Source organism: Plutella xylostella, chromosome 29 (assembly GCF_932276165.1).
Source record: "Plutella xylostella chromosome 29, ilPluXylo3.1, whole genome shotgun sequence".
In the NCBI taxonomy this organism is placed as follows: Eukaryota; Metazoa; Arthropoda; class Insecta; order Lepidoptera; family Plutellidae; genus Plutella; species Plutella xylostella.
In genome coordinates this window covers 7,782,831-7,798,356 of record NC_064009.1, presented here as the reverse complement: position 1 = coordinate 7,798,356, position 15,526 = coordinate 7,782,831, and the positions used below count along the sequence as shown (strand labels likewise).

Here is a 15,526-nt window from a genome sequence, read left to right as displayed (position 1 = left end):
TTATCTACTCGAACAAAGCAAAAATGCTAAAAGAAAAAATATAATCTGTCAAACTTAAAACAAGTTCCTCCCGACATTGCCACACATCCACGTTAAACCCGAAATTGTGTTAAAAAAAAACCTAATAATAAAGTTGCAATGTGTACACCGAATAAATTTCCAAATAATGAAACAGGGGAAATAAGTATTTTTCCCAGAAACAAATTGCGGTGGGCCCTCCTCCTGCAGTCACGTGAGTTAGTACGCGACGAGAATACTAAACGACATTCGGAATACCATCATATTATGTACTCAGCCTTACATACTGTTTAAGATAAGTTGTATCGTGATTTTGCTGTATAAAATATCAAATAACTTGTACAGGATGGATACATGATGCAGTATAGGCAGGCTACAAGAAAACTAAAGGTTGCCTGGCAGAGGTAGTTTTGGGTGAAAGACCACCTTTCGCACCCTAATAATAAGTCACAACTTGTTAATTTTATTATTAATATTTTTTTGTGTTCAAATATGAGTATTCTCTATCTATCGCCATCTATATGTGATAAAAAAACGGTTCCAAAAAAATAGTTTTTTTTTGTACAGCTGCAACGGTTACTATATAGTCTTTGCTTCCCCATTCATCGTTTATACCTTACACCTACTACCGTGTGCGTGATACAAGTCATTAGCTACTGTTGAGATTGAAATTTAACCTATACAGCGTTATAAAATGCCGATATCTTTTACCTAGAACCTATCCAAGCAAAATAAACACCGCATCTAATAAACCATCCAGGGACAACCCCCTCTGGCAGAAGGCGTTTGTTTTCGCAAATTTCGATCCGCCGGTTGCCTCATTATTATTCAGTGCAGCCGCGGCGCTGCGGTCGAATGCAGGAGGGTTACTCTATACTGACGAAAAACGAACGAACGAGAGCTGTCGTGCAATCGGTACGTTAAGCTCAAATTTCTCCATAGTCGGTTAAAAAGTAACCAGGAAAAGGTTGATCAATTACCTATACGTCATCTCCATATTAAATTCTTGACAGATGTGGTAAAAGTCAAGCAATAATGCCTGGTTAGAGCATAACCCACTATGGCGAAATTGCCACTTAATATGTGATAGAGTCGTGGCTCGACCAGCAGCGCTTGAAACTTAGTTTTCCGTCATAAAGAGTGAACCCCAAGGCGCCGCAGCGGAGGCGTCGCAGACTGCAGTGGGGTCACTTTAACATAGGGAATACGATATTTCGAAGTTTTCGCATGCCATCTGCATGCGGAGTGCAAGTTTTTACACCATTGAAACAAAACTGAAAGAAAAAAAAACTCTCCCCTCTGTTCGTTTAATGCAACGTGTAAAGTGATAAGAGCTGTGGATCGTAAAGCTAGAGTAACCCCCCAGGGACCGATGCGGTTTTCGCTTTGATTCGCCCATTCTAGGGTTGAACGGCAAAAAGACACAAAACGAACCTTTTATTTCAGATCCTGTAGTCTGTTTGCACTTTGTTTTATGGAAGTTTCAGACTGTCTGCGTTGTTTGCTAACACGTATATAATGAACTAGGTACTTACAGGTGGAGGTTGCTGGTGAAAAAATTAAATCAGTTAATCAATGGAAATGGCCATGGGAAATTCTAACTAATCAGGTTAGGTTTAGGTTCGTTGTCGTTAATCAATGGAAATAATCATCAACATCCAAACTTAAGCTTTTCCTAAAGCACTGCACTGCACTATAATGGTTGATCAAATCCTTGTACAAAAGGTACTCAACTTCGAAAGTAAATATATAAAACAAAAATATATAACGACTCAAATCAAATATTATATATATTAGGTTGCACGTGAAATTCGGCAAACTCATTTGCGGCTTCTATCAGGTTCCGAGCAGTCCGTTGACCACCGAGGCCGTCAAGCGCGAACCATCCACGTGGATTGGGTTCTGTAGTGTTCTATTTTATTTTATAATCAGATTTTTATTTTATTTCTTTATATAGTGTTTAAAATGTTTGGCCTTTATTACAATTGAATATACCTACCTAGGTGTACCTAGCCACCTTCAATTAAAATACCACCTTATCTATTTAAATATGATATTTAAATTGGCTTTACCAACCTCCGAAACTACTTACACACTATCTTAAGCATCCATACAGATTGCCTAGTGTCCAATCCAATCCAAGACAAACACAGACCCAAACGTGAAGGTTAGAAGACCCCACAGTTTTAAGTTAAAGGTTAAAAACTTAATAAAAATAAATAAGGAAGGTTCCAACTAGGCCTTCAGCGCTGGACCCCGAACTCGGCCCGAGACGCCAAAAATTGGGCATGACGCTCACGTGCGCGGCGGTCGGGAATGCAAAATGGAGCAAAATGCAGGCGGCGCCCGAATCAAAGAGATTCCTTAATTTAAGAAATAAACAGGTTTTCGACTTTGCGAACTGCCCCGCGGTATTTTAACAAGAATAGGCCCGGCCGTGTCTGGACCGGCATCAGATCGGGGGATTATTTGCGAGATAACGATCCCAATATCTGAGCCTGAGTGGTGAGGGTCCACACTGGAGGTACGAGTTTAAACTTATTTGACTGTCAAGGTAACGTAAAAACTTATTAATTTTAAAGTGTTAGCAATTTAAGGCAATATAATAAATACGATCACTATCGCGCGACGGCAGAAGATCTAAATACATAAGTACATAAATAAATATGCTCACGACTGTAATCTCCGGGGTAGTCAGAGGTGACTCCCAGGCGGTTCGCCTGCTTTTCGCTGTACATTTGTACTCACTGTTTAAGCTTTCTATGTGCCAAAAACCGGCGGAAACGGGGCAATAACTACATGGGAATGAAAAAACCTTCTCAAAATCTAATTACTTAAACGGAGCACTGTAAAAATAAAATTTCACCCCTTTTTCGCTAAACGATAATCTCGTGAAACAGACACTGAGCCAAGAAATAAAACAACAACAATTTAACTCAATACTCGAGTTAATAACTTAGGCCGCAGCAGTCCTATTTCAAGAGCACTTAGCTAAATGAAGTAAATATTTAAGTTACGCCACTCGCAACTTAACAACAACTTAGATTTACTAATTCTACTTGACATCCGAGTGTCCTGTTGCGTTGTCTGAAGTCTAGACCGGAAAGTGCTCCTAGAATTAATTGTCTACAATCTGGTTTTGGCTGGGCCGACTTCAGTCTCGCGCGGACTTTTGCACTCTTCGTTGTTAGGGTTTGACTAATCTAGGTTTAACCGAAGTTAAGAAGCTTAAATAGGAATACTTTTGGAAACTCAAAAACTTTTTAAAAAGGTGGATTAAAAATAATAAGTTTTAACTTTTTCTCACTGTTTATGCTATTTTAACATTATGATAGTTTAAAGATACTGTTTTTAAACAGTGTGGCACTGAAGCTAGCCCACGTCATTAAGGAGAGTAGGGTCTTTATTATTGAGGATAAAATGGCCATTATCTTTATGGGGGAACACAATATGTGGCGCTGCAGTGTTCGTAAATTAATGGCAGCTCATGTCTCATTCATGCTATAGTTAATTAGATTTATATTACTGCTTGATTAATTGATAATATAAATTGTTTTATGTCCGGCACGATTTTCGAGATTAGAATCGGATTAAATTGAATAATTCATTTTCTGCGTTAGTGTTAGTGTAGTCTTGTGTTTTTCACCGAGACAAAAAGAACTGACAGTTCCGATTTCATGACAGCTTTTGTTCGTTTTATGTCAAGAAAGAGTAGCCCCTGACTTAACCGTCGCGCGTGCCCGTCACAACTAACCAGCGGATTACCTCCCATACTTTACCCATTTCACCATCGGCGACCGCACGAGGGGGAAATAAAAAACCCATACAAAACTCCGAGCACTCCCGTTGAGGAATCTAATTTCGTTTCATATTACTCCAAGTCTACACTGCGTGAATTTATTTGTTTGGGGTGACTTATTATGGGCGAATAATACGCGCGTCAATCCCACGCGCGCGCCCGGAATCTTGTCGAAGTAAATTTGATAGGCAAAGTACACTCAAAGAGAAAATAATCAATACATTTACATAACATACGTCCGTGTGTACTTTCAAATCAGAAACCCTTCTGGATAAAGGTGCTATTATAGGGCTACGGATGCACGTTTCATTACGATCATGAAAGGATCGGCCCACTGTAATGTAGCACGGTTCAAAATAAGGCTGATAAAAAACTGTGCTTCGGAACTCTAAAAATATATGGAGGTCCCATAAAAGGGTGTTTTGGTCTCGCGGCCGCAATGGCCGTGGTCGGGAAACCATCGTCATTATACGACCCTGTATCATGGCTGATACCGTTTGACTGTGGTTTCAACATTTCAAAGGGAAGTTGAATACATAGGTACCTCATTTTATATTGAAAATTATATTGAAGTGGTCAAGCACTCAATTTAAAAACTATTTATTTAATCATATATTTTCGATGGCTACGTGATTTATAAGGTATAGAAGAATCTTTAACATACAATAGAAGTTACTCTTTGGTTTCTGATTTGAAGTCAGTCGAGGTATCAAAAGCAAGTAAACAGTCTCAATAAGATTCAAACATTGTTAGAGGCACGCTAATCTTTTAATAAGCATCTTTTTCAGGGTTAAAAAAATCTTTACTGGAGGCAGTTTAAGTTTGGTAGAAACGTTATTTGGTAGGATAACGATCAAAATATTATGACCAGCCGTTGTGGGGTCTGTCATTACCAAAAGATTGGCTAGATTGGATAAAGGATAATTTAGTTTGTGAAACCGCTTCTTGAAATCAATTTGTAAAATTGTCTGGCTGAGAGACGTTGGATTAGACTTATTACTTATTAATTGTGCTAGGGATTTCAGGTCGCTTACAGTGAAATATTTCAGTACTACACTCACGGTGCCGGTCCCAGGTTCGACATTCGTTCTTGGGTGATGAATGCACCCTAAAAATGCAATAAGAACGCTCACATTACATTTTGTCTGACATCACATAAAAACCCTTGTCAGTCAGTTATTAGGACACCACATGAAAAACCCTAGACGCACTTAGTGTTTGTCACGCTAAAATACATAATAGTAGTGGCACTAACATACCTTGCAAAGAAGTTAACGTTATGTTAACCCAACATATTATACGGGAGCATGTCACCTTGCCAACAACTGACCATACATAGGAATTTAAAGCACGCCGAGCGGCCGAATGTCATAGCCAAAGTCAAACCAAGCTCATTGTTCGCGCCACAAGACGCCTGGAGGGTCACTCTATACTGACGAAAAACTAACAAACGAGAGCTGCCGTGCAATCGCCACGTCTAATACAACGAGATAAAGCCGTGGCTCACGTAGCAGCGCTCCAAAATCTCGTTTTTCGTCATATAGAGTGCTCCCCTGGAACATTCGATACGCTCGTTCGAAATGCCAAATATGGCCTTATGTATTGCAAATTATGTGAACTCAAGTGTACTGATTGTTTTAGTATCAATGCAAGGAAAATGTTGGTCATTCAGATGCATTCTTGGGAGTGTAATTCAATCGGTTAAAGAGCTTGTCCGCATATGGGTTAGTTAATTTGCCAATGTCTGAAGAATTGCGAAATATGGGGCTGACTTATGACTAACAAAACACATATAAAAACCTCAAAGTTTAAAAAAGGAACCGACGATATTTTAAAACCTCATACGTATTACATTGAATACTTTTACGGATTGTGACGATTAATTAATATGACTTAGACAATATTGATAAACTCACTGCATAAATTTGAATCAGCCAAAGTGACCTCTAAACTACCAAAGCAGTCTAATACACCTTATTAGATAATTTTCCTGTACCTCCTGTGGGTTGACTGGCAATTAAGTCCACTATTTGTAGGTTTATTTATTTTATAATATGTGTATTTAAGAATTATATGATAATAATCCTAACTAATATTATAAATGCGAAAGTAACTGTGTCTGTCTGTCTGTCTGTCTGTCTGTCTGTCTGTTACTCTTTCACGCCAAAACTACTGAACGGATTTGGATGAAATTTGGTATACATACGGTCTAGACCCTAGGAAAGAACATAGGCTACTTTTTATCCCGGAATTCCCACGGGAAAACTTTTTAAGGCGAAGCGAAGCGCGCGGGAACAGCTAGTATATTAATATTTATTTACATCCTAACTAATATTATAAATGCGAAAGTAACTGTGTCTGTCTGTCTGTTACTCTTTCACGCCAAAACCTCTAAACGGATTTGAATGAAATTTGGCATACATATAGTATAGACCCTGGGAAAGAACATAGGCTACTTTTTATCCCGGAATTCCCACGGGAAAACTTTTTAAGGCGAAGCGAAGCTCGCGGGCACAGCTAGTTATATTTATAGATAGACAACTTCTAAACAACAAGCTATATTTAGCTAACACTGGGAACATGAAAGGACACTAGAGGAGAGGACGTGTCGTGTCGGTCGCCCTCTGAGTCCTGACACGAGATAATGTAGCCGCGAATTGGACGCGTTAGCGGACCCCTACAGGGTGTTCACAATTTACTTAGGTAATTCCGTACTTTGTGTTATTAGGCAAAACAGATAGTATCTGTAGGGAAGCAGTGGAACAGAGGTGCACATGACCGAAAAAAAAGGCCGTACAAAAAGGACGAAAAAGCGGTAAATACTGTATGGCTTGACTAATTTTCGTGTATGGAGTACACCGTACGCAAAGTTGTTTAATAAAGCTATTATAGTTTATAAATAGATAAGGGTAACTATATCGTGATACTCGTTAAGCGCAACGAGGTGAATAGTGGGACGAATGTGTTTTTTATCTACGTAGAACATACCATGCTGTGGGCGCAGGAGTGACCTGTAGACGATATATAAAATTACATAATCAAAGCAGTGAAACAATGGGTCATATCGACAAAAAAAGTCTTCCAGTGTCTCATGTTCAATGTAAAGTCGTGGTCACCCTACTAAGACTCGTCAGTAACGATGTTATCAGTAATGGTCTTTGCAGCTCCGTGTAATATCTTTATTGACCAGCCTCCCGATTCTGGTCTAAACATATTTCCTATTTCATCTTTGGTTTCAACTTCGCTATTTGGATCTGTGTATTCCACTATGTTCAGCTTTTTCTTAGCCATACAAGTTTTTGCAAAGAAATAATTTTTGATTTAATTTGATACAGTGATGAACACTAGCTATACTATAGCTTGGTTTGGTTGGGTTTGTAACTGTGGTGAAAATATTGGCCAGTCAGATTAGCGTCTCTCGCTGTCTGCCCAGAGTGCCACGAAAATAAATATACAGAACAGATCAGGCGGGGATAGACCGTCCGTACACGCGCAGCTTACATTATCACAAAATCAGTTTTCAAATCCATTTTTCAATTCATCCAAAGAATCACCTAGCAGAAACCGCAACAAATTTACTCTCCTTTAGAGTAGAATACGCCTGCATGGGCAGGGGCCAGACGTGGACGACTTTAAGACGGCTAATGGCGACTCTTTGTGTCGTAATAGACGTTATTCGGGGGGAGTTTTTACACGTTTTAGGGAGAAAATGCCTTATTTTTATGCAGCTGGCGTGGCCGTGACAAAATGTACAGAAAATAATATTACATGGATATTATGGGATGTAATATTGGACTGAGATTTGGCTTTAGTGATAATCCAATCCATCAAATTAGTATAAATAATGTGGAGTGGTAAACTGTTGTTTTGCTTGTGAAGTTGTGAGTCATATCTGACATCTGGCAAGTCTAACTACCCCATGACTCACCTCTGACTACCCCACGTAGATTGGACTAGCTAGTCGTAAGATGCGTCACCTAACAAATTGAAAAAAAGTATGAAAAAATCATATTCTTATCGATGAAAAAACATATCAACAAATACATGGTAACAAAAAATCATACCATTTTATCAGCTGACAACTATTTCGTAGAACAAAAAGTTTATCGCTATTACAAATATTTGTAGAAGACCTTTCTATGGTAGGTATATGAATTTTAAGATAAGAAAATGCCGTAGAGTGTAATCTATGCTTGACGCCATGGCTTCAGTCTTCATAACCGTAATATATCAGATCATAGATACGCTAGAGGTAGATCATAGATATGCTAGAAGTAGATAGCGCCACCGTGTGAAATAAGCTAGTGTAGTGTGCGTGTACAAATAGCTAGCTAGTATAGTATAGCGGGGGTACTGAAACTAAACTTACCAAATCTATGAATTATTACAATTTTTTTGATAAAACATTGTTTTAAATGTTTGTTAAAATTTGTACATAAAACGGCTTCGCAATATGTTTTTTAAATGAGATCCATCAAAGCTATGTAGTTATGTTTACCATACGTTCATAAAATTATTCGTTCTCCTGCAATCAGCAGCTTATTTTTCCATCTTAAACCCAAACTCAACTGTGAAAATAACACTATCATTTTATCACGATCAAAAATAACCTCCACAAATCAAACGTAATTTTGTTCCCAGAATATGTTAGATCGTCTGGCACTCCACGACTGTACCCCCGCTACAGTTTGGCACACTGACCCACTGGCGCCGGCTGTATGTAATCATCACGTGTTGTGGACACACATTTCAGCATGGATTTTCCTAATCACTACTTGCTCCTCTAATATACTCTATGGTTTGATTAGATAATTTGTGCATACTACTGAGTTTTATTTCAGCATTTTCGTCATAATTCCACGTGAGTATTGCAAGATTATATTTTTTATCGGATATCCTAAGTAATTTAGTGTGTTTGTGATACCAAATACATACATAGTACATACTAATAATGTATTAAGTTTAGCCTATCATATAGAGAAAGACATTCATAATATGTAGAAGAAAAACATAGCTCCCAATAAAGTAGGCAAAACGCATGTCCGTTCTAACTAGAAAATAACAACACCAGTGATGATGCATCAAAATGAAACTGTCCAGCAGTTATTGCACAATAAGTGTAAATTATTAAACTGGTCACATGCTCTAATGCAGTACATGCATGTATATAATATATGTAATACTGTATGTAGTACAATGTACGCCACTTGGCAAGTGCACTGTGGTACAGTCTACCCTATGTTTTATTTATACGAATACCTTTATTTATGGTAACTCTGTGTTATATAGACGTAATTGCAAATTTTGAAATTTAAATTAGTAATCATACAAAATAACAGTAACATAACCCAACGGGTCAGTGACAAACCTAAGGCCCAAAGTCTACAACATTTTATAAAATACGGTTAAGATTAACCGTTTAATTATGTGTAGGAGCAGTTTTTTTCACATTCAAACTTTCAGAGACAGAATTTATTCTAAAGTATACACATATTAATCTATCTGACTGTACTGAGTGCATCAGACACTTTGTGTTGCTGATTCACCGAATCGCAACAAACATTCCTAACATTGTGCAACACTCTCTTGTTTACTAATATTGCGTTTTTTCACCAATATGTATTATGTTTTCAGGTTTCAGCGGTCATTTACCTGTGTTGACATCGGATGTTTGCGTTAAAGTTGCTTACCTGAAAAAAACAAAAGCATAATTTAGATTTACGAAATAGGAATGTTGTTGACATTTTACTAATGTAACGAACGATGCAAACGGTTTAGAAATTCTAGCTGCCTGATTGTCTGCCTTCAACGTTTGAATATAAATTTCATTACGGAAACACAATTCATACATTTATGCAGTTTAGTGCACTTATTCCAGGAAACTGTATATGTTTACTGTCTAGGAATATTCAACTATTCAAACAACACGTCATACAATTAATGAATGCAGAAAGTTTTCCTTTTTAAAATGTCAAAAAGAAACACGCATTTACAAGAACGCGCGCCTACATCTAGGAAACAGAGTCGAAACATAATCACAGGCAAATAAAAATCACTTATAGTCACCGCCGATCCGCTGAATAAATATCACCTCAAATAAAGTATCCTACGCAGTTTCATTTTCTCACGTGATTTTCGGAGACCTTGGCCATTTTTATTCGCGACTAGTGATGGGACAATATGTCCGTTACAATGAAAAAATAATTATGTAATTACTAATCAAAAGTAAGGAAATGTCTTCTTTATAGATTATGAATACAACATATTATATCTCAAGTGTTTGTCACCAACACACTAATAAACTACGACTGCGACTAAAAAAGAAAGAAAGATAAGACTTTATTTGACAATGACAGCTTATACTTAATTATACACCATAATAAAGAAGTAATGAATAAATTTGCTGTCCGCCAAAAACGAAACCTTCCTAAAAATCCGAAACACTCGACCGGAAAAAAAACTTGCACACTTTTCATTTCACCACCTTTTACCCCCACACTATGATGCGACACGTTTTCGCGTTGACATTGAGACGGCATCGCTCGAGCCCATTCATTTACATCCAAGGATGCGTGGAACTGGGCTACAGCTGAAAAACTGCCGACTCGCTATAAATCTCAGCCGAAACGCTCACTCGAAGTGTTCATTATGTGTCGGCGGAGTAGTGGAATAACTTTATTTATTATTATTTAATCCTTTATTGCACAAATATATAAATAAGTGTACAAAGGGTGGACTTAATGCTAAAAGCATTTTCTACCAGTCTTTACATTGGTATATGCTGTGCGATTCTGTTGTTTTAACTGTTAAGGTGGGATGGTTCGACTGTAACGTCTGTACAAAAGTTTTGGTTCATAATTAATCAGTATCGTTCCTAATTTATATAATTATAAGTATTGTTATGTATGTATTGCTAATGTGACCTATAAAGTCATATTCTACTATCGGATAATATTTTGCTCCGTATTTATGCGAATTTAGAAAACTAGATTATGATATCCACTTCATCTTAATATGAAAATACCGATTAATACATATATCGGGTTACTGGATGTTAAAGCGTTCCTGACCTACTTTCAGTATCGAATCATTCAATTTGAACCAAATAAAAGTGAATTCCCGAGATAAATTATAACTAAATGAAGACGGCGATCTAATTCACATACTCGTAATCGAATTTAAAAAAAAACGACACTTTGAAGATGAGACAAACCCTTGCACTTTAAACTAAATAAAAATTCATAAGCGGTGACATCAAAGGAAACTTGCAAAGGAACAGAAGCGATAAAAAGCATGTAACCACTTACATTCATGCTTAATTTAGTGGGAAATGGGTCGAGCAGATAAAATAGACAAAGCGTTGTTTGTTGTTGGGCGAGTCACGGCGAGTGACATAGTTTGATAACCCTAACCCGGATATCCGGATGAAAATACACCAACCATCTCACATGGTAACCGCTACTGGATTTTAAGCTTACCTTTATTACAAAGCTAAACTCTTTTTTTGCACCAAAAACATAGAAATACAAAAAAGTCTAATTAGAAATAAAAACAGAAAAAGGCGGCCTTATTACGTATAGTTCTTTACCAGACAACCTTTTGATGGAAGTGAGAGTTTAAAAATAGTAAGGTAATAAAAGTGCCAACTAACCAGTGTTAAGCGGTGGTGGAACAGTCCTAGGGTTGCATTGAATCTGACTGGATGCCCAGAGGCATGGCTCAGAAAAGTACTGGACTACTACAAGTTGAACATGATTGAACAATATCAGGACACCGGATAGCTTCATTTTATTAGTCACCGAAACTTAGTAAAGAAATTTCCACGCTCAACTGAAATAAATACCGATTCAGGGTCATGGGAAAACTCATTTGGCACCAAATAAATGAGACGACAAATTGAGGAAAGAAAGAAAAAATATAGCATTTTTGTCAGGAAGATAAGTGGTCGAATATTTTATACGAGTATTTCCTTATCTTTATTAATAAAATAAATTGAGAATGACGCCAGTTTAGTGGCTCTGAATGTTTTAATCTATTTAGAACGTACCTATTGTAAATTAAGATAACAAATATATTATATAAAATGTCTGATTCTGTTACAATGTTGTTAGGCAGAATGTACAAGGATTTATATAAATATAATGTTATATAATACATAACAAGTAAGTATATATAAGTATAGGTATTACTGATGTTTCGGCGGGGGACAAGGACTCAATAGTAAGTTAACACTGTACATTCACAATTTTATATTTTTAACGAAATTATCTAGGTATTTGTATTTAATAAGAAAAATATTCAACTCAATATTTTTTTCACTCAATGCCTTATGTACCTTCACAATTAAACAAACACAACATACATGGTCATGATTCATAGATTGTGTAAGCAAGATGTAACTGTATGTACATGGTATTTATAATAAATTTCATTAATAGTAAATTATTCAGTAAACTTCTCTGTAAGATGCATGTGAGAATTTAGTTTTTTCGCTAGATGTTGTATAAATCTAGTTTATAATCCATCGTATGGATTCCAGTGATTTAGTGATGCGCACTGAGAATAACTGTTTGTTTTAGATATTTATATTTATGGAGTTAGCTATCTACTATATAGTATTTCATCTTCAACTAATGCTCAATATTATGTTTTTTTGGTTTTAACACACACGCACTCACGCCTTGTACTAATGTACTCCCTTGCGGGGTAGGCAGAGTGTTACGTTAGTCCCAATGTAATAGGGGGCGGGCCTATTGCCATTTTAAGGGCACATCCAAGACCTGAGAACAAAACAGATATCTGCCCCAGCCGGGAATCGAACCCGGGACCATCGGCTCAGTAGTCAGGGTCACTAACCACTACGCCATTCGGTCGTACTGGACGTACGTATGTTTTTTGGTTTTAAATTATATCCAATATTTTAGTAGCAATATTTTATGGCATTTATTTACATAGTAATAACATATCTGCATGCATGACCAAATAATATTTATAGTTTTTGAACCGTGTACTTTAAAAATAAGCAAGTTTATTTTATGGACTAAATTGTGACGACTAGCGACATCTATATTTTTTACAGAGAACTAATCAGAAAATAGCTGTAATGAACTGCAACAATTATCTTTGAATCTAAATTATATTATGTAGGTACTAAAATTTAAGATATTGAATATGTATCTTGTCTGTGAAATTACTTCATATATACATTTTTTTATTATTATAAGAGTTATTTTAATTCTAAACAAAGTAAACACCATGAACAGTGTAAAATCTAGATTAATTACTAGTTAGTTTTTATTGCATCACTTAAATACATCGTAAAGCGGGTAGCGTGGCGACTATAAAACGCAACATGTAAAGGGCAGTTAAAATGTCACCCTCAATGCATTAAAACCTTTAATGAATAAACGCACCGAGAATTCAATCATGCTGCAATCAATAAAAATACATTACTCGGAACGGACTTCAATAATAATAAATACACAGACTAGATAGACTCATAATTTCTGAAAACTCAACAATCGCAAAATCATCAGACAAGGCACGCACCCTCGGCTAATAAATAAGCTCGCAACTACCTACTTGAGTACAAAAACGCGCACTCAGCCAATAAAGCCAACTTAAATCTGTACCCACTTGAGCGCAGCATTGCAATCAGAGTGCCATTTAAGAAAATTTAATACCCATCCAACCTTCTCGCAGCACAAAGAGTTTGCAGCTCGTAAATTCGAACCGCACTCCTAAATCCAACAATAACTGCGTGTAGCGACAAAAACGTACCATATTTCTTGAAATAACAATACGTTGGATCGCTCGCGAAACTATCTTCGCCTGCGCCTATTCTCTGCCGGTGGCGGTTCGTTCGAGATTCGAAATTTGAAAGTTTATGGCGTTTGATAGGGCGCTCGCTCCTTTCATATTTAAATAGTGCAGATAATTGGAAGAGGAAATAGGGTAGGGCGTCTTCTAACTGCCTATAACGGTCTTTTGTAAAGATTTCACGTTTAAAAGAAGATTAAATGCAGTATACCTTTACAGCTTACCTATGACTCAGTATGCGTATGCTATTTAAGAACATCGGTATCTTGAAATCCTGGCATAAGTAGAGGTACCTGGTTGAAGCTAAAAGAGCACCTACTTAGGATCTTGTAAGATTGCCAAAAAATCCAGTGTCCCCTGCCAAGTTGTTCTAGAAAATGTCTTGCAATTCTTTTAGCTAGAATGTCTGGTCTTATGAAGACATTTCCTTTGGACTGCGAAAGCGTGAAATTTACTCAAATGCACCTACAAAGTTATTTTCAAACCAAGCTTTTTTCCATTTCATATCGACTAAATAATGCCTGTTCAGTACTTAAATGGAATATGTACCGACTACCGTTAAACTTTATCGATTGCCGACAAAGGCGTACTTAGCGTAATTGCATTTTGCACTGCACTTTAATACTATACTAATAATAATGATAATTGCTTGCGTGCTAAATGTTATGACTTGGGGATGAACTTTACGATTACAGTTACGTATTGTAAGGACGTCAGCTTTATGACAGGATCGTAACTTCCTGTGAATAGTGTAATCCTGGGCTGGGGTGCATTACATTTCGATTTATTGTTGGGCGTAAAATGTTAAATTCTGAAATTATTTACATAGACTAGACATGTTTTGGATTTGAATATTGTAAATTAACATCTCACCAGCCTCCGGTACATGGTATAATAATTCCTCGAATTAATTTCCAAATATAAGTATATTCACGGATAAAATGAGTCTCTGACGTACATTTCCTCGACGGCGAAAGAAAGCAATAAAACCGATCCGAACAAGAACCAAATACGCAGCTAACAATGTTTTATTTGGGTTAAAATACAAGTTTACAGCAGGTATACCGGAATATGCCGGTATATGCCAGGTAACAATATCGGCTAACTGCTATAATGTAAACAAGATGTCGTCGGGGCACTAAAAAGGCTCCAAAAGATGAACGGGCGCGGAAGTGGACCGCCCGTGTTACATTCAAATGTAGTTTTATTGTGGGCGCTTTGCCTTTATTCGATTTAGGAGCATCGCTAACTGTGCAGCGACTATAAGATTCGAAACCTCCGTTTACGTTGCGAATCGTCAACTGTTACTGTCAAAATGTAAGGCAAATTTGTTAGTTCCAAAATTGACATTTGTTTTTTCCATGTTAGGCAAAACAATGCCGCAAACCCTGGAGCGCCGAGCGAAGCGAGACAACACTACTCAAACCCTGGTCAACACAACTTTATCGTCTAGTATCGAATCCTGTGATCGCACCTCTGATGACCGCTTATCGCCGGCCGTGAATGTGGAAGAATCGACTGAGGTGTATATGGTGTAACACGAAGTATCTCACTATTGCTTGCTACTTTACTTACCTACTACGTTTTTGTAGAGTTACCTAAGTAGGTAAAAATGGGCGTCATAGAGCATACCATAGCATTATATCAGAGGCAGATGATCCTATATCAGCTACCGTGCCACCACCGACACATTAGCAATTAACAATTCATAGGCAGCGTCGCTCGCCTGTCAAACATCAGTCACATTCATACAAGATACGTCAGATTTGACAATCGAGCGACGCTGCTTATGGATCGTTAATTGCTAATGTTCGGTGGTGGTAACCCCACAGGATAGGATTGACAATCACATCAATGCAACTCTATGAAAACAAACCGTTGCAAATCATG

General features: G+C 37.2%; 1 protein-coding gene across 3 annotated transcripts in view; it reads right to left on the bottom strand.

Moving 5' to 3' along the window:
* The window catches only part of LOC125490957 (mitochondrial cardiolipin hydrolase-like), a 106,268-nt gene that overhangs the window by 67,273 nt on the left and 23,469 nt on the right, over window positions 1-15,526 (bottom strand). Inside the window, exon 5 of one of the 3 annotated variants that reach the window (XM_048631507.1) lies at window positions 9,470-9,507. The exons of the other annotated variants lie outside the window; for them this stretch is intronic. The gene's annotated coding sequence lies outside the window, so the exon portion shown is untranslated. The remainder of the gene's footprint in view (window positions 1-9,469; window positions 9,508-15,526) is intronic. 3 annotated transcript variants of the gene reach the window in all.